This window comes from Palaemon carinicauda, chromosome 4 (assembly GCF_036898095.1).
Source record: "Palaemon carinicauda isolate YSFRI2023 chromosome 4, ASM3689809v2, whole genome shotgun sequence".
Taxonomy (NCBI): Eukaryota; Metazoa; Arthropoda; class Malacostraca; order Decapoda; family Palaemonidae; genus Palaemon; species Palaemon carinicauda.
Genome location: NC_090728.1, coordinates 62,452,376 through 62,472,170, shown reverse-complemented (window position 1 = coordinate 62,472,170; position 19,795 = coordinate 62,452,376). Strand labels below are relative to the sequence as shown.

The 19,795-nt window shown below is 37.8% G+C and overlaps 1 long non-coding RNA gene across 1 annotated transcript; it reads right to left on the bottom strand.

The window, feature by feature from the left end:
• Positions 1–3,893: 3,893 nt before the first annotated feature.
• On the bottom strand, positions 3,894–17,980 carry LOC137639100 (uncharacterized). The gene is made up of 2 exons (XR_011044226.1): positions 17,856–17,980; positions 3,894–4,013 (listed from the first exon to the last, which is right to left on the bottom strand). It is a non-coding gene; the product is annotated as an uncharacterized lncRNA (long non-coding RNA).
• Positions 17,981–19,795: the final 1,815 nt, after the last annotated feature.

Below are 19,795 nucleotides of genomic sequence, written 5' to 3'. Positions count from 1 at the left end.
CAATGTATATAGTTATACTATTAACACTAGTATGTTTCTTTTTTTGCCATAAATTAACATTCAGGACCCTTGCTCATGAATAATCTACTAGTTTTACATTAAAGGAAACCTTGACATATCTACTTTTAAGAAATATTCTGTGAATGTCGATGTAAATGACTACTTGACTAATTCTCTATCTTAATACTACCATAACTCCATTTAAATTACTATTTCTCCAAAAAAAAAAAAAATTGATATAAATTTAGTTTTTAAAATGCTCCAAACTATAACTGTTATTAACTGTATAGGCTATATTCTAAACAGGAATACGAGGCAGTTAACTACATCTTTTGTATACAGAATATGTAAAGCTTAAAACCAATACACAAGAGATTTTATCCTCTTAACAGTAAAATTGTCATCTAAGGTTTTGACAAATCCCCGTTGACTAGAAAAAAAAATAAATAAATTTATATGATCTGATACTGCAAACAAGCATTTGGGATATTTCGGGAAAATAATTAGTTTAAGGAAAATACTAAAAAACATTTGATATGAAGTTTTGAGATAAAACTAAAAACACTTTAGGGAAAAAAAAAAGTTTCAAAAGAATTTAAACTTATTTCGAAATAGATATATTTTCTTATTGTGAATATAACCTTAATTTAGAGAGAGAGAGAGAGAGAGAGAGAGAGAGAGAGAGAGAGAGAGAGAGAGAGAGAGAGAGAGAGAGAGAGAGAGAGAGAGGTCTTCTGATGCTTAGAAATACTATTTAAGACCTTGAATGTAGTGTTTCCTTTCACAAATATTCTAAATTATTCTATTCATGACTTTCCTTGCTTCCCATTACTCAAGATAAATGGACTAGTTGCTCGCACAATATGTAAACCTATTTAGCAAATAAAGAAACGAAATCTTCAACAGAGCATACTTGTTTCTCCCTGTATATGAAATATATAAACAATATTTCTAGTGTTCGGGCTTTTTATGAAATTTTCAGTTAAGCAGAACGTTATTATTACAAAAAAAAAAAAAAAAAAAAAAAAAAATTGATATGGCAATTGTTTTGAAACAGACAAAATCATCAATTAATATTTTTTTACTTCTCTAGTATGTTTATAACAATATTAATTATACACGGGTTAATTGCTAGAATATAAGATATTCTCAACTCTCCCCTTCAGGAAAAAATGCGACTGAATAGTCCTGACATGGTGTGGCTCATCAGAGAAAATTCTTATTTTGCCCAATAGCATACCAGCTTATACCTTTGAATAACACAAAAGCCTACAAATTTTTGGAATGATATATTGTTAATTTATTCTCATCATTTATTTACTTCCTTTCCTTACTGGGCTATTTTTCCCTGTTGGAGCCCTTGGGCTTATAGCATCTTACTTTTCCAACTAGGGTTGTAGCTTGGCTAGTAATAATAATAATAATAACACCAATACTTTTACATGCATGAATATGATAAGCTATTCTCCAACCCCTCAACCCACCCAAAGAGAATAGTGTCTGTAGTATATCTATAACACCAATAATTGAACACAATAGAATATAAGCTATTCTCCATCACCCTCAAGAAAATCGTATCTGTAGTATATTTAAAACACCAATACACGCTAGGATATGATAAGCTATTCTCCAACCCCCCCCCCCCCAAAAAAGAAAATAGTGCCTGTAGTATGTTTATAACACCAATAATTATACACAATAGAATATAAGCTATTCTCCATCACCCTCAATAAAATCGTATGTGTAGTATATTTAAAACACCAATACACGCTAGGATATGATAAGCTATTCTCCACCCTCCCCTCAAGAAAAGTGTCTGAACGGCACAAGCAAGATAAAGATATTTACACGCTAGGATATGATAAGCTATTCTCCACCCTCCCCTCAAGAAAAGTGTCTGAACAGCACAAGCAAGATATTTACACGCTAGGATATAAGCAGCTATTCTCCACCCACCCCTCAAGAAAAGTGTCTGAACAGCACAAGCAAGATATTTACACGCTAGGATATAAGCAGCTATTCTCCACCCTCCCCTCAAGAAAAGTGTCTGAACAGCACAAGCAAGATATTTACACGCTAGGATATAAGCAGCTATTCTCCACCCACCCCTCAAGAAAAGTGTCTGAACAGCACAAGCAAGATATTTACACGCTAGGATATAAGCAGCTATTCTCCACCCTCCCCTCAAGAAAAGTGTCTGAACAGCACAAGCAAGATATTTACACGCTAGGATATAAGCAGCTATTCTCCACCCACCCCTCAAGAAAAGTGTCTGAACAGCACAAGCAAGATATTTACACGCTAGGATATAAGCAGCTATTCTCCACCCACCCCTCAAGAAAAGTGTCTGAACAGCACAAGCAAGATATTTGTGAATTAGACCGAGAGACCTCATTTCCCATTAAGTACTACAGTGTCTTAGGAATATCTGGTTACACCTTTCAAGAAGACAGGCCTAGATTCGACGTTATGAAAAAGAAAATTCAGTGACAATATTATTATTACTATCCAAGCTACAACCCTAGTTGGAAAAGCAAGATGCTATAAGCCCAGGGGCTCCAACAGGGAAAAATAGTCCAGTGAGGAAAGGAAGTAAGGAAATAAATAAATGAAGAGAACAAATTAACAATAAATCGTTCTAAAAAAAGTAACAACGTCAAAACAGACATGTCACATATAAACTATAAACAACATCAAAAACAAATATGTCATAAATAAAGTATAAAAAGACTCATGTCCGCCTGGTCAACAAAAAAGCATTTGCTCCAACTTTGAACTTTTGAAGTTCTACTGATTCAACTACCCGATTAGGAAGATCATTCCACAACTTGGTAACAGCTGAAATAAAACTTCTAGAGTACTGCGTAGTATTGAGCCTCATGATGGAGAAGGCCTGGCTATTAGAATTAACTGCCTGCCTAACAATAGCTAACAATCAGACGAGTCTCTAGAAAGACAGAGATGAAATGGAGTTTCATTTAAAATAATTAGCTGAAGGTTATGTTCACATGAAATTAATGTATCTTAATATACAAACTGTTGAATAATTTTTGAAGAAATAGCCGAAAAATTATCTTCAATTTCCCTTGTCACATATTTAGATGACTTGTTTACAGTACTTAACACAATTAAGAGGTATAGAGAAAACTGACATTTGATTTAACATCTAGTTCATGAAACTTGAAAACATAAACAGCAAATTTCTAAGGAAGAATTCCTTTTTCAACTTTACATTTGTTGGTCTTCATTAGTTTTTAAAGTTCAATTTCCTCAATTTTCAAAAATATATACAATAATACATCATACAATTTCAATCCATTTAACATTAGGCTACCTATAATAATTCCTGCTGATTATTTCAAGAGGTAATAGAAAACCATATCATTCAGTATATTCGTATTTGCATACTAGTTTTCAGGTAACTAAACGAATGATTGTGCTGTTTTAATATGAAATGATAGTTAAGAAATCTTTAATGTAAAATTGCACAAAATTAAACACTAAAAATAGCTTTATATGCACTGAATTTGTAATGAGTGAATAAAATACTTGGTACTAGACTGGAAAAGTTAGTATCTTTAGAAAAATTAGATTTGTGATTTCCAAGAATAAACACATTTAAATAAACTTGAAATAATCTAAATAATCTAATAATAATATTGCTGTGAAAATCTATTTTGCTCTTCAGTTAAACCTATGGGATATAAATGGAGTGACCATCTCAATAACTCTGGTTAATTGAGCGTTTCAAGATATTTCTAACAAGTGCATTTTAATACTCTGGAAAAGTTTCATGTTAAGAGACTGTTCGCTTAGATTGGATGTTGCATCCGTGCTCCTTTTGAAATCCAAAACATTCTGGATTTTCTGTGTCCAAATCCCAGATTATTCACTGTCGATCTTCATCTAGATGTCATTAGGAATGTCTTATTATATATGCATATTTGCTGTTTAATTTCTTGTTTTAGTGCAGGATACCGTAAGTAACTTTCTTCTCTGGAGATGATTGTAGTCTGAAAAATAAATGAAAGATGTTAATTATAGATATATCAACCTTATTAGAATATTTTACTTTGCACCTCAATATCATGACCATACTTTTAATAAAATATCCTGCATGATAAACTATACAGAATATAAAATATTCAGATATATCAAATTTTGAATATTGGCAAAAACAAACTAGACATGTCCATGATATTTATAATAAATATTACAATGGAAAATATAACTTGTAAAAGTCGAAAAGTATTACCTCCCATTCTCCTAAATCCTAACAAGGATATAATTCACTACAATAATCGAATGACTGACCTCTGGTAATCTACTTAACAAGAGCTCCTCTAATCCTTAATTTTTTTTTTCAAGGGATACTCTATAAAACACAATTCATTGAATAAAATATTCTACATTACTTAGAATATCTATAAAAAAACCTATGTATAAATTCTGAGCAAAAAGAGGGCTTTACTGACACGGTATCAGTTTCAGTTGTAGAGTATTACTTAGTATACAAGAGTATAGTGCTGTGAAATGAATAATTATTGAGAGTTTTCACTAATGAAAAAAGAAAAACCAACCTGCAATTCCTAAATTTATCAATCAAATGTATCATTTGTATAATTGAAATAACATAAATATTCATTATATACTGTATGGGTCTTCCATGAACTAACTCCAACCATCCAAACAAATATAATTTATTTTAATTGTATTTTCTTGTTAACCTTCAATTAATGAACCAACTCATCCTACCCATCTTCACTATCTTACTTATCTTGCCTTGAACTATGGAACAACTTAACACACTCTCTCTCTCTCTCTGACTTACTAACCTGATCTTGATTAGTCCAATGAAGAGCTTTTTCAACTTTATTGTTTTTGTCTTACTCAGTAGTCTATACCTCTTCTATGGACTACCGTATCCATCACTATTAAACTGACAACCTGGTTTCACCCAAGTCACGTTTTTAACATTAACACTGATAGCCTGGTTTTACCAGGGTCAAGTCTTTAACATTAATAAACACAAAACTTGTCTTGTGCCAATGATTAACCAATGTTACCTTAAGTCAATGAAAAATCTATTCAAGTTTATACATTAATTATATACTCCAGCCTTTATCCACCATTGATTACCCTATCCTGCCTTTTCCCTTGACCGACCTTTTTATTTTACATCAACTAACATGTGAATTATTGTTTAGTGTTTATATCGCCAAATCTTGGGAAAGAGTTGACATGACTAACTATTGGAAGCTCCTAGAATTTAGTGTTCCTTTGTATGAATCTAAGCTACAAATTATATACTGTACCTGGTAATTTGATAAACAGTGGCTGAGGTTAAGCTATCTATTCCACAACCCAAGGAATTAATAAAAATATCATCATAGGATAAGGACTTAGTCTTTTACTATCTTCCTCTTAGTGAGGAGGAAGAATATCTTTCACATATTTCTCTATTGATATCAGGGCGATTATAAGATAAGTTTTTATATAAACCCATCAGTAATATTAAGCATTTAATGACGTATGTGATGTTGCCTGAATAAGTACCTAAACTAAATAAATAATTAATTACCTGGAGCAGCTAAATATACAGCTATTACAGTGAATATATAAAATTAAACCACAATTTTTGAAGTGTTAAACATATCAAGTGAAAAATGCATGGTCTAAGAAAGTAACAAACAACAGATTTTTCATAATATTAAAAAGTGTACACGATTGTTAAAAGGTCAGGGAGATTGCAACATATCAGTTTTCTCTCTTCAAGATCTGATTCATCTTGAAGTTGGAGATCTAGCTCGTAGGAATCCAATGCGCGGGAACATGGGACATGGGGATCTAGCAGGTAGGGACCTAGCACCACTACTGATACAAATCTGAGCACTAGCAATAGGTAAGACCCTCAAAGATCACTTATTCTGGTTATTCCAGTATCTCTTATACATGCTTGTTGATGTTTCTTCCCGTAAGAGAACTATCATCACTCACAGGAGGCTGGTACAGCACTCTCTCAGTGAGAAAAATGGTAAGAGTTATGTGAACATAACTCCTACCGGTTAAACTTCCTGGACTTCGTTAACATCTTTGTTATACTCACCTTGGAAGTAGTAATGGAGGCTCCAGAAAACAAGAGATAGAGGAGGGAAGAATTTTAAGTGTCTCACAGGCCGATGACGACACTAAGATTCGTTATCATCAAACAGCCATACTAGTGAGGGACACAGCAAACATCAATGGTGTCCATCAAGAACAAGGAGTCAGCAGGATGCCCAAACTGCTTTCCCACAGCTACAGTTATCAGATATAACTACAAAACATTCACCTTCCTAAAAATAGCTTACACGACGCTCTCTCAAAAAACATTACTGTATTATCAATTTTAAAGTAATTATTTTATTGCTTTCAACATTCTATTTTGTTTAATGTAATTTTGAAGTCAATCTTTTAAATACTCTGTTCAAGATTTCCTTATTTCTTTGTATATATAAATGGTATAAAAATCATTCTGTCCCTTCACCCAAAAGGTTTCTGGTCCCTAAACTCCTTTCGGCTAAAACTGCATATGGCCTAGAGCTGTGGTGGACTAATAGGATGTATGTCGAAAATAAAGCGACTAATCATCCAGAGCTCCACATAGAAAAGTGCAGGTGCTTGATCCCAAAAGGTACTGGTTACTTGCCTCTGCTATACCAGAAGCATTTGTTACAGTGGGCTCATGCTTCAGTTAACCTAACATAGGAACACAACAAATTAAGATTCCAATTAAAGTAACTTTTCCTTTGTTAAAGCCTACCTTTCAGGGCACTTCCACTGATCAAAAGTGAAAGTCTAATCTGCAAAAAGAAACGATTATAACAAACCATAGTAGGAGCAAGCGCCAACAGTGATGGTGAAAAATAAGACGACCTAGTAGCTACACATTTCTAACCAAGTAAACAGAAAAAAGTAGCATGACCCAGTCAGGCATGTACATGGGTCATCCTTACCAACCCATTTTTACTACCATAGCTACCCCGTTAATAATCCAATTGACGTTCCAGTTTGTTCTTAATATTTATCTTATAGATAGGACAAAAAGTAGATTAATGTATGATCACATGATATAACATTAGGCCCTCATAATTCTACGTTACAGTGGGCCATATAATGTTTATTCAACAATTTTTTGGTGGTTATTAAAAGTGTCACTACTATAATGCAGAAATCATTATTTACTTTATTAGTTAAGGGACAACACACCAAGTGAAACACCTCTAGAATACTTTGTCATTACCCTTTGCATAATACTTTTTTCTGTGTTCACCTGTCAAAAAACTTGGTTTCCCACCGTTTTCCCTTAGTAAGGTTAGTTTTAGAAGGGATCTTCTAGATAAAGGAAGTTCATTTGTTATCTGAATCCTTTAGAAACCGTAAGTAAATGCATTCAACTAAAAATATATTTCAGAATATCTATATTTGCATGCCTGCTATACCCTGTGAAATTTAATGTATTGCATGTAATACTGTTCAAATATGTGGCCTTTTTATATTAGATTCTATAGTTTGTTAGTTGATGCGCATTAGCATTATCAACATTGAGTCAATACTTGACAGGAAAATAAAAGAAAAATCACAAAAATATACACATTACCACAATTATATATATGAGTATGTTGTTAATGAACACTAATTATTCACTAACAAGTCTTTACTCCGCTGTGGCTCACTTTGCTCCTCGGTTCTGGCAAGCGGTACATGCTGCGGTATGCAACTCAGCCAAATGAGAAAGTATTTTGCCAGACAAAAATTCAGTGACCCAACCAACTATACGCTTCACGACAGCCTGGACTATCTGGTTATTTGGGCACCAGATGATAATGGTATGAGCTGACTATGGTACAAAGTGACGGGGCAAAGTGACCGGGTCCCATTCAATTATGGCTACCCATTGCGACAGATGTAAATATACCCCAGACGAAGCCATTAGACTATTTTTTAACTAACAATGAAAAATGTTTGAAATTTATACATAATTATGGAGTGCTTCCATAAAAAATGGTTCGGTAATAGTTTACAACACCACGCTCTCCATTTACTCCAAAATAATGCAATCCTGCAGTTTTCATCTTTTTGCACAGTAATTAGGTGGTTATTTAAATTCTGGGAAAGCAATAATTAGCAAGATATGTTGAGGAAGGGGGAAGAGGTTATAAAAAAAAATAGCTCGATTTCTTCACCAAACGACTTGGAACTGACATGTCAACAAAGTCAACGAAACAGGATTCGTGATGCCAGCATACATAAACAGAAGCTCGTGATGCCAGCGTACATTTGATATACTGTATATTCAAAATATACTTAATCAAAAATTGAGTGATTACTCAAAAGTGTCACTATTTGTAAATTGCATATTTTATACACACTTTTGAGTAATTAATCCATTTTTAACTAAGCATATTTTGAATATACAGTATATCAAATGTACGCTGGCATCACAGACTTCTGTTTATGTATGCTGGCATCACAGACTTCTGTTTATGTACGCTGGCATCGCGAATTCTGTTTGGTTGACTGTGTTGACATGTCAGTTCCGAGTCATTTAGTGAGGAAACCGAGTTATTTTCTCAATATAACCCCTTCCTCAACATATCTTGCTAATTTTTGCTTTCCCAGTATTTAAATAACCACCTAATTACTGAGCAAGAAGATAAAAACTGCAGGATTGCATTATTTTGGAGTAAATGGAGAGCGTGGTGTTGTAAACTATTATCAATGGTTCAACTATCGAATGGTGCAATACTAGTTAGGACAAAAACTGGCTTAATCGAATAGATCATTGCAAATTCAATATACAATTTCAAATACAGTATACTACTGGCAACAATCTCTATTAATGAAGTTACAGATTTTAGTAAAAAAATTCCAGTTTTGATCTGTTATCAGAGCATATTGCAGGAGCCTATGTTCCCCCAGCACTCCAGAAAAAAAACACTGATAGATGATGCTTCGGTACTATGTTACTTGTTTGAAGAGAATACAGGCCCAACTTTTTATATTCTAAAGTTCTTAGTTATTTGTTATAGGTGTTGGAATTTACAATTTATTTAAAGCACTCGCTTTATTCATAATGTTAATAATGACAGTTACGGTAGAAACGTATTTGATAAATTTATTCTGACAATAGGAAATGGAAGCCAAGTCTATGTTTGATCATAGGGTGAGGCGCGAAACTAAAAACCCCCTTTGAACTAACACCTTTGTTAAACCTTGAGCTTAACAAGCTAAGTCCACACATAAACAACTTGGAACTATGTGATTAATTAGGTAATTAAATTAACACCAAAATACTAGCCCACAGGGCTAAGGCGCGTAGCAAAACATGGTCCGCTTACCAGAACAGGAGAGCAGTGAAATTATGTTAAAATGCGAGCGTAGCGAGCCATGGCCGAGGAAAAATCATTTAGAACTATATGAATAATTAGATAATTAAATTATCACCAAAATACTAGCACATGGACCTGACATGCATAGCAAAACATGGTCTGCTTGCCAGAACACAGGAGCAGTGAAACTATGTTAGAATGAGAGCGTCGCAACCCATGGCCGAACAAAACCCAGACGAAACTATGCGATTAATATGTTATTTTTATTAATAAAATAATTTTTTGAATATACTTACCCGGTGATTATATAAGCTGCAGCTCTGCTGCCCGACAGAAAAACTCTACGCTCAAAATACGCCAGCGATCGCTATGCAGGTAGGGGGTGTACATCAACAGCGCCATCTGTCGAGCAGGTACTTAGTACTCCATGTAAACACAGAACCAATTTTCTCCTCGGTCCACTGGGTCTCTATTGGGGAGGAAGGGAGGGTCCTTTAATATATAATCACCGGGTAAGTATATTCAAAAATTTATTTTATTAATAAAAATAACATTTTTCAATATTAAACTTAGCCGGTGATTATATAAGCTGATTCACACCCAGGGGGGTGGGTAGAGACCAGCATTACTTGTTTACATTATCATGAGCTAAGTATTTTGTATTTCATTTTAGCAGTTATTCAAAATAACAAACATAAAATAAATAAGTACCTGGTAAGGAAGTCGACTTGAACAATTACTCTGCTTTTTAAGTACGTCTTCCTTACTGAGCCTCGCGATCCTCTTAGGATGCTGAGCGACTCCTAGGAGCTGAAGTATCAAGGGTTGCAACCCATACTAAAGGACCTCATCAAAACCTCTAATCTAGGCGCTTCTCAAGAAAAGAATTTGACCACCCGCCAAATCAACCAGAATGCGAAAGGCTTCTTAGCCTTCCGGACAACCCAAAAAACAACAATAAAAACATTTCAAGAGAAAGATTAAAAAGGTTATGGAATTAGGGGAATGTAGTGGTTGAGCCCTCACCCACTACTGCACTCGCTGCTACGAATGGTCCCAGGGTGTAGCAGTTCTCGTAAAGAGACTGGACATCTTTAAGATAAAAAGACGCGAACACTGACTTGCTTCTCCAATAGGTTGCGTCCATTATACTCTGCAGAGATCTATTTTGTTTAAAGGCCACTGAAGTTGCGACAGCTCTAACTTCATGTGTCCTTACCTTCAGCAAAGCATGGTCTTCCTCATTCAGATGGGAATGAGCTTCTCGTATCAACAGTCTGATATAATAGGAAACTGCATTCTTTGACATAGGTAAAGAAGGTTTCTTAATAGCACACCATAAAGCTTCTGACTGTCCTCGTAAAGGTTTAGTTCGTCTTAAATAGAACTTAAGAGCTCTAACAGGGCATAAGACTCTTTCTAGTTCATTTCCAACCAAATTAGAAAGGCTTGGAATATCGAACGATTTCGGCCAAGGACGAGAAGGTAGTTCGTTTTTGGCTAGAAAACCAAGCTGTAAAGAACATGTAGCCGTTTCAGATGAAAATCCGATGTTCCTGCTGAAGGCGTGTATCTCACTGACTCTTTTAGCTGTTGCTAAGCAAACGAGGAAAAGTGTCTTTAAAGTGAGATCTTTAAAGGAGGCTGATTGTAGTGGCTCGAACCTTTCTGACATAAGGAATCTTAGTACCACGTCTAAATTCCAACCTGGTGTAGCCAAACGACGCTCCTTCGAGGTCTCAAAAGACTTAAGGAGGTCCTGTAGATCTTTGTTGTGAGAAAGATCTAAGCCTCTGTGACGGAAGACTGCTGCCAACATGCTTCTGTAACCTTTGATCGTGGGAGCTGAAAGAGATCTTTCCTTCCTCAGGTATAATAGGAAGTCAGCTATTTGGGTTACAGAGGTACTGGTTGAGGATACTGATACCGACTTGCACCAGCTTCGGAAGACTTCCCACTTCGACTGGTAGACTCTAAGAGTGGATGTCCTCCTAGCTCTAGCAATCGCCCTGGCTGCCTCCTTCGAAAAGCCTCTAGCTCTCGAGAGTCTTTCGATAGTCTGAAGGCAGTCAGACGAAGAGCGTGGAGGCTTGGGTGTACCTTCTTTACGTGTGGCTGACGTAGAAGGTCCACTCTTAGAGGAAGAGTTCTGGGAACGTCCACCAGCCATTGAAGTACCTCGGTGAACCATTCTCTCGCGGGCCAGAGGGGAGCAACTAACGTCAACCTTGTCCCTTCGTGAGAGGCGAACTTCTGCAGTACCTTGTTGACAATCTTGAACGGGGGGAATGCATAAAGGTCTAGATGGGACCAATCCAGTAGAAAAGCATCTATATGAACTGCTGCTGGGTCCGGGATTGGCGAGCAATAAATTGGGAGCCTCTTGGTCATCGAGGTTGCAAAGAGATCTATGGTAGGTTGGCCCCATGTGGCCCATAGTCTCTTGCACACATTCTTGTGTAGGGTCCATTCTGTTGGGATGATTTGACCCTTCTGACTGAGGCAGTCCGCCATGACATTCATGTTGCCTTGAATGAACCTCGTTACTAGAGAAAGGTTTATATCTCTTGACCAGGTGAGGAGGTCCCTTGCGATCTCGTACAACATCATAGAATGGGTCCCTCCTTGCTTGGAGATGTACGCCAAGGCCGTGGTGTTGTCTGAGTTCACCTCCACCACCTTGCCTAGAAGGAGGGACTTGAAGCTTTTCAAGGCCAGATGAACTGCCAGTAGCTCCTTGCAGTTGATATGTAACGTTCTTTGATTCGAGTTCCAAGTTCCCGAGCATTCCCGACCGTCTAATGTCGCACCCCAGCCCGTGTCCGATGCGTCCGAGAAGAGAACGTGGTTGGGGGTCTGAACAGCTAGGGGCAGACCCTCTCTGAGGTAGATGTTGTCCTTCCACCAAGTCAGTGATGACTTCATCTTCTCGGAAATGGGGATCGAGACCGCTTCTAGCGTCTTGTCCTTTCTCCAGTGAACAGCTAGGTGAAATTGAAGGGGACGGAGGTGCAGTCTCCCTAACGCAATGAACTGGTCCAGGGATGAAAGCGTCCCTATCAGACTCATCCACTGTCTGACTGAACATCGGTCCTTCTTTAGCATGTTCTGGATGCATTGTTGGGCTTGACTTGTTCTGGGGGCCGACGGAAAAGCCCGAAAAGCTTGACTGTGAATCTCCATCCCTAAGTACACTATAGTTTGGGATGGGACCAGTTGGGACTTTTCCATATTGACCAGGAGACCCAATTCCTTGGTCAGATCTAGAGTCCACTTTAGATTCTCAAGACAGCGATGACTGGAAGAAGCTCTTAGAAGCCAGTCGTCCAAATAGAGGGAGGCTCTGATGTCCGCTAAATGCAGGAATTTGGCAATATTCCTCATCAGTTTCGTAAAGACAAGAGGCGCCGTGCTTAGGCCAAAGCACAGGGCTTGAAATTGGTAGACAACCTTCCCGTAAACGAACCTTAGAAAAGGTTGGGAATCTGGGTGGATGGGGACGTGAAAGTAAGCGTCCTTGAGGTCTAAAGAGACCATCCAGTCTTCCTTCCTGACCGCTGCTAGAACAGACTTTGTCGTCTCCATGGCGAACGTCTGCTTGTGACAAAGACATTCAGAGCACTGACGTCTAGCACCGGTCTCCACCCTCCTGTCTTCTTTACCACTAAGAAGAGACGGTTGTAGAAGCCCGGGGATTGATGGTCCCGGACTTTGACTACCGCTCCCTTTTCTAGTAAGAGAGACACCTCTTGCTTCAAAGCTAGTCTCTTGTCCTCCTCTCTGTACCTGGGAGAGAGGTCGATGGGAGACGTTGCTAGAGGGGGTTTGCGTACAAACGGGATCTTGTACCCTTCTCTGAGCAACTTCACAGATTGTGCATCTGCGCCCCTGTTCTCCCAGGACTGCCAGAAGTTCTTGAGTCTGGCTCCCACTGCTGTCTGAAGAAGGTGGCAGTCAGACTCTGCCTTTAAAGGACTTGGTACCTTTCTTCTTAATCCCACGTCTCCCTTCGGCACGAGCACCTCCTCGGCTGGAGGCTCTGCCACGAAAGGGCGGAATAAATCTGGACGCTGGAGTGTCCATCCTGGGTCTAGACACGGTAGGCAAAGGGGTGGCTTTGCGGGCAGATGACGCAACCAGGTCATGCGTGTCTTTTTGAATCAAGGAGGCAGCAATCTCCTTGATCAACTCCTCTGGGAAAAGGCACTTTGAGAGAGGAGCAAACATAAGTTCCGATCTCTGACATTGTGTTACTCCAGCTGACAAGAAGGAGCAAAGGTTTTCCCGTTTCTTGAGGACCCCGGAAACGAACGAAGCCGCAAGCTCACTGGAACCGTCCCGTATGGCCTTGTCCATGCAGGATATAATGAGCATGGAAGTTTCCTTGTCAGAAGGGGAGGTCTTCCTGCTCAACGCTCCCAAACACCAATCCAAAAAGTTAAAAACCTCGAAGGCTCTGAACACTCCTTTCATCAGATGGTCTAAGTCTGAAGGAGTCCAACAAATCTTGGAGGGTCTCATGGCTAGCCTGCGGGGAGAGTCTACTAGACTTGAGAAGTCGCCCTGGGCAGAGGCAGGAACTCCCAAGCCGAGAACTTCTCCCGTGGCATACCAGACGCTCGATCTGGAAGAGAGTTTCGCAGGGGGAAACAAGAATGCTGTCTTCCCAAGGTGCTTTTTGGACTGCATCCATTCTCCCAACACTCTTAAAGCTCTCTTAGACGAGCGGGCGAGGACGAGCTTCGTAAAGGCCGGCGCGAATGACTGCGTGCCTAAAGCGAACTCAGATGGAGGAGAGCGTGGGGCTGCAGAAACAAACTAATCAGGATACATCTTCCTGAACAGTGCAAGAACTTTCCTAAAGTCCAAGGAGGGAGGCGTGGTCTTGGGTTCGTCGATGTCAAAGTGTGCAGCGTCGTCATCATCAGAGAGTCCATCGTCTGAATACTGAGGAGGAAGCGGCAAAGGAGTAGGAATTGGCTGGTCAGCTGAGTCCGGCAGCACGGGTGCATGCGTGACTGCACTGGACGCAACGTCATGGAACTGTTGCCCAGTCTGTGAGCTGGCAACAACCATAGCAGCGCGGGGGCGCAAAGCGTCTACTCCTGACTGTCTAGTCTGCTGTGGGCGAGTAGTGGTAACCACACTGGGTTGCGGAGGTTGACGCACCGCGTCAAAACAAAACAACTTAGGTTGTTGTTGTAACTCGCGAACGTCAACGGAAGGTTCCGTGCGTCGCTGAACGTCAACATGCGGCTGGCAGGGTACACTGGAACGCATGGGTGGCGGGACTCTCACAGCTGGAGTGCGGGAGAAGGTAGCCTCAGCGTCCACTGGACGCACAACCGTGGGTGGTTGTAGGCTAACGGGTGGTGCAGCGTCAACCTTCTCCACACGAAAGTCCTGCATGAATGACGTTAACTGCGTCTGCATGGTCTGCAGCAAAGACCACTTAGGGTCTACAGTAGCAGGTGCGACAACAGACGGTGTTACTGCCTGTTGCGGTACCGCTTTGCCTCTCTTAGGAGGTGTGCAGTCATCGGAAGACTGCAGCGAGTCCGAACTGACCCAGTGGCTACAACTGGGCCGTTGGACTTGCGCGGAAGGGACCGACTTGCGTTTAAGAGGCCGTGAGACCTTGGTCCATTGTTTCTTCCGAGAAACATCTTCCGCAGACGAGGAATAAATGGGCTCTCTCGTCTTCTTGCGGGTGGGGCGATCTTGGTAAGATACGTCCGAAACCACGGAGGGAACGTCTGTCCGCTGATTAAAGCCTGTCGAACCCTTTGGTCGTACGACATTGCTTCTCCCCTGGGCTTGGGAGCTTGCAAGAGGTCCCGGACTGGGAGGACGACAAGCACGAACAGACGCACCCTCAAGCGCAACACTAACACTTTCCACAACACTACCACTCACTTTGTCACTACCCACTGCACTCTTACACTTCAACTCCTTGACGTCTGCCATGAGTTGGTTACGGTCACTCGCCAATGACTCGACTCTCTCACCCAGAGCCTGGATGGCACGCATCATATCTGCCATCGAAGGTTGTTGAGTGCTAGAAGGGGGATCAGGAGCAACCACTACAGGGGAAGGAATAGGTTGTGGGGCATGAGGAGAGGAAATATCAACGGAGTGAGATGAACTTCTCCTGACTCTATCTCTCTCTAGCCTACGTGAATATTTCAGGAATTCGAGAAAATCGAATTCCGAAAGCCCAACGCATTCCTCACATCGATCTTCCAATTGACAGGTTTTATCCCGACAATTGGAACAAACAGTGTGCGGATCGATAGAGGCCTTCGGAAGACGCCTTGAACAGTCCATAGCACTACACTTTCTGTATTTAGGGACTTGAGAAGGGTCAGCCATCTTGAATTAGTCAAAGGGGAATTCAAAATCTATCCAAAGTCGTCAACAAATAATCCAAAATCAATAAAAGAATGCAAGGATGTATTGAAGATAACCTCTGCAAAGCGAAAGCTAATAACTAGAAATGTGTACTTCACCAAAATCTGTGAAAACCAATCCAGTAAGCAACAGCGAATTTAGTAGGTCTTGCCGGTGGCACGACAGAGGGAAAATTGGTTCTGTGTTTACATGGAGTACTAAGTACCTGCTCGACAGATGGCGCTGTTGATGTACACCCCCTACCTGCATAGCGATCGCTGGCGTATTTTGAACATAGAGTTTTTCTGTCGGGCAGCAGAGCTGCAGCTTATATAATCACCGGCTATGTTTAATATTGAAAATAGATAATTATCATAAAAATACTAGCACACGGGGCTAATGTGTGTAGTGAAACTTGGTCCACTTGCCAGAACACAAGAATCGTGAAATTAAGTGGTAGAACAAAAACCAGTACATAATGTTACTTTGACGTATGAGCACAGGTAAATACACTCAGTTATGCAGAGAGATTTTGTGGTACCGTATGATGAACACTGTTAGAAAGACCAAAATAGAAGGGTGTCCTGAGCATTTTCTCTGTGAGCGATTACAAGGGTAGTTTTGTGAGAAGTGCTCTCTTGAACATAAACCATTGCCCCAGTTTTTCGATCTGAGTCAGATTACTCAGACCCCAACTATTAAAGTAAGACATCAGAAAGTCTCAGCCTAAGCTAAAAATACGGCTATCGAAAAGGGCGTCATACAACCTGGAAGGTAAGGATACGGCTTTCAGGTTAGGTAAGGATACGGCTTTCAGGTTAGGTAGGGAAGTTTTGGTTAGCTGGTGTTCTTACTTTTGCTTCCATTTAAAAATCAGACTCTGTTGAAGACTATGAGGTCTGTATTCACAAGAAAATGGAACTTGAGAGAACGGTGCTTGAGAGAGAAGTACGGCAGTTAGTAGGTGTTTCACCCTCTTATTTTTGCATGAAAAACTTTTTTGTTAGTTTTATTGTTTTGTTGGTTTCTGCTTTATTAACTTATATAATTCTTTAGCTTTCATTTTATCCCACCCAAAGTCAAGATTCCCACCTGGGGTTCCTCCATTAGGTTAGGTGGTGGTAATCAGAAAACGAAATTTTTTTGCATATAACATAAGAACACAGTAAAAAAAGAAAATGAACACCAAAACACAATAAAACCACAAGAAAATGAAAAAATTAACACCTTAACACAATAAAACCACAAGAAAATGAGAAAATGAACACCTTAACACAATAAAAGAACAAGGAAATTAATTAGGATTTTTTTTCATTAAAAAAAAAAATGGCTGGGTGAGAGACTACCGAAATATTCCCCACAGTTTAATTGGTTGTTGACAAGATACTCCAATTAGTTGAGCCCCACATGATAAAAGTTAAAGATGTCAATCAATATTATTTAGTCTACGCTCTTTGAGTTTAATAATGATCTATGACAAATGTAATAAAAACAATGTAGACATAACGTGTCGATATTTTTCTGTAATAGATACTTCGCATTTACTTGAGATTGTCAAAATACTTCATAATTATATGTTACAATTTCGTTTCATAATTCGAGATAAGAATATAATTTCATATAAACAGGAAAAAAACTTTTAATAATCCTCTAAACCCGAGACATGTAGGTTAAATGGTTTCAAAGTTTTATAGCCGATTAAAACTAATATTAATTATACATTAAACATGGACTTGCGCAGTACATAGAATTTAGACCTACGAAATTATGGTTATGCCATTGGTAAAATTTCTTGGCCTATGACTGCTGACTCAATACTAAGTAGGCCTATGCCTATAAATGTTGTAAAATACTTATATACCAATTTGTATATGGAAATAACTCTTAAGACACTTCAATATACCTGATCTGGTATATGGAGACCTACGAAATTATGATTATGCCATAGGTAAAATTTCTTGGCCTATGACTGCTGACTCAATACTAAATAGGCCTATCAATGCTGCAAAATACTCATCTACCCATTTATATATGGAAATAACTCTAAAGTCACTTTGATATACCTGATCTGGTATATGGATTAACGGTACCAACCTTTGGAAACACGTGGAACGTTTAATAACTAAAAATTTCAGGAACAAGGAGAGGTATTCCTGAACTTTTAATTACCAGAAAATGTCCGGGAAAAGGAGAGTAATTCCTGACTTCGTCCTCCTTTAACCACAACTGGCAGTGTAATGACACACCCGGATGCGGAACAATACATTTGGCGGGAATATTTGAATGTGGAAACAATTTCTTTTTCTTATTTACTCCTTATTCAATCGTGTCTTTATTTTGAATACCGATATGCAAAGATAGAATAAAAGATATATTAAATGTATTCTTAACTGAGCTGGCTTTAGGATAAAAAAGAGGAAATTATATGAACTACTTTTCTGAGATTTTTATTTTTTCAGATTCTTTTTTGGAATATACATGCAAGCTAACAATGCATAAACACCACTATAAAGAATATGTATATGTATATATCTATCTATCTATCTATATATATATATATATATATATATATATATATATATATATATATATATATATATATATGTATATATAAATATATACATATATATATATATATATATATATATATATATATATATATATATATATATATATATATATATATATATATATATATATATATTTATATATATATACATATATATACACTGAAGAAAATCAAGGCAATATCGAGCTTAAATAGAAATAAATTTCTATCCAATATATATATATATATATATATATATATATATATATATATATATATATATACATATATATATATATATATATATATATATATATATATATATATATATATATATATATATATATATATATACATATTTGTGTGTGAATACTCTGTGCATTATGAAAACTTTTGTTGAAACACAAATAAAGTAAACAGTTGCATTATATTTCAGGTCTGACTGATTCTTCCTACGACAGAAAGGAAATAAACAAAGAAATCAAAAGGGACAAAATCCTAGTCTATAACTAACAGACACGACCTGAATCATTGGGATATATTCATACTATTGTTTGTTCAATCAAAACGGCCTCTATCATTCCACCTTTGACCCGTTGTCAAATGTTCTACTAGTCATAGTGATTGAAATGATTTATGAGATTGAAGACATGAGGAATTTGGTTCGTATTCCTCACAGGGCGTTTGTGTTTAATTATTATCTTTGGATGCGTTTGTATAGTTAAAACAATAGGGATAGTATCTTCAGTTACCTGGGTTAATATTTCAATCCTGTCTAGGTTCAAGATTTATTTTTTTATAAACAGTTTCTGTAGGCTTAATCTTGTATGGTGTGGTAGATAACATGTTCAGGATTTAGATTTTTTATAACCAGTTTATGTAGGCTTAATGTTGTATGGTATGATAGATAACATGTTCAGGATTTAGATTTTTTATAACTAGTTTATGTAGGCTTAATCTTGTATGGTATGATAGATAACAGGTTCAGGATTTAGATTTTTTATAACCAGTTTTTGTAGGCTTAATCTTGTATGGTATGATAGATAACAGGTTCAGGATCTATATTTTATGATAACCAGTTTCTGTCGACTTAAACTTGGATAAGTTTTTTTTCGACCACGTAGTTTTTTTATCTTAAAAATTACAGTTGATTATGGATTAATCCATCTTTTTTTTAATTCTTTTTGGTAAAGCCTAATGCTATTATTATTGTTATTATTATTATTATTATTATTATTATTATTATTATTATTATTATTATTATTATTATTAAATGTCAAGCTACATCCCTTGTTGGAAAAGCAGGATGCTATAAGCCCAGGAGCCCCAACAGGGAAAATAGCCCAGTGAGGAAAGGATACAAGGAAAAATAAAATATTTCAAGAATAGTAACAACATTAAAATAAATATTTCTTATATAAACAATAAAAGCTTCAAGAAAAGAGGAAGAGAAACTAGAAAGAACAGTGTGCCCGAGTGTACCCTC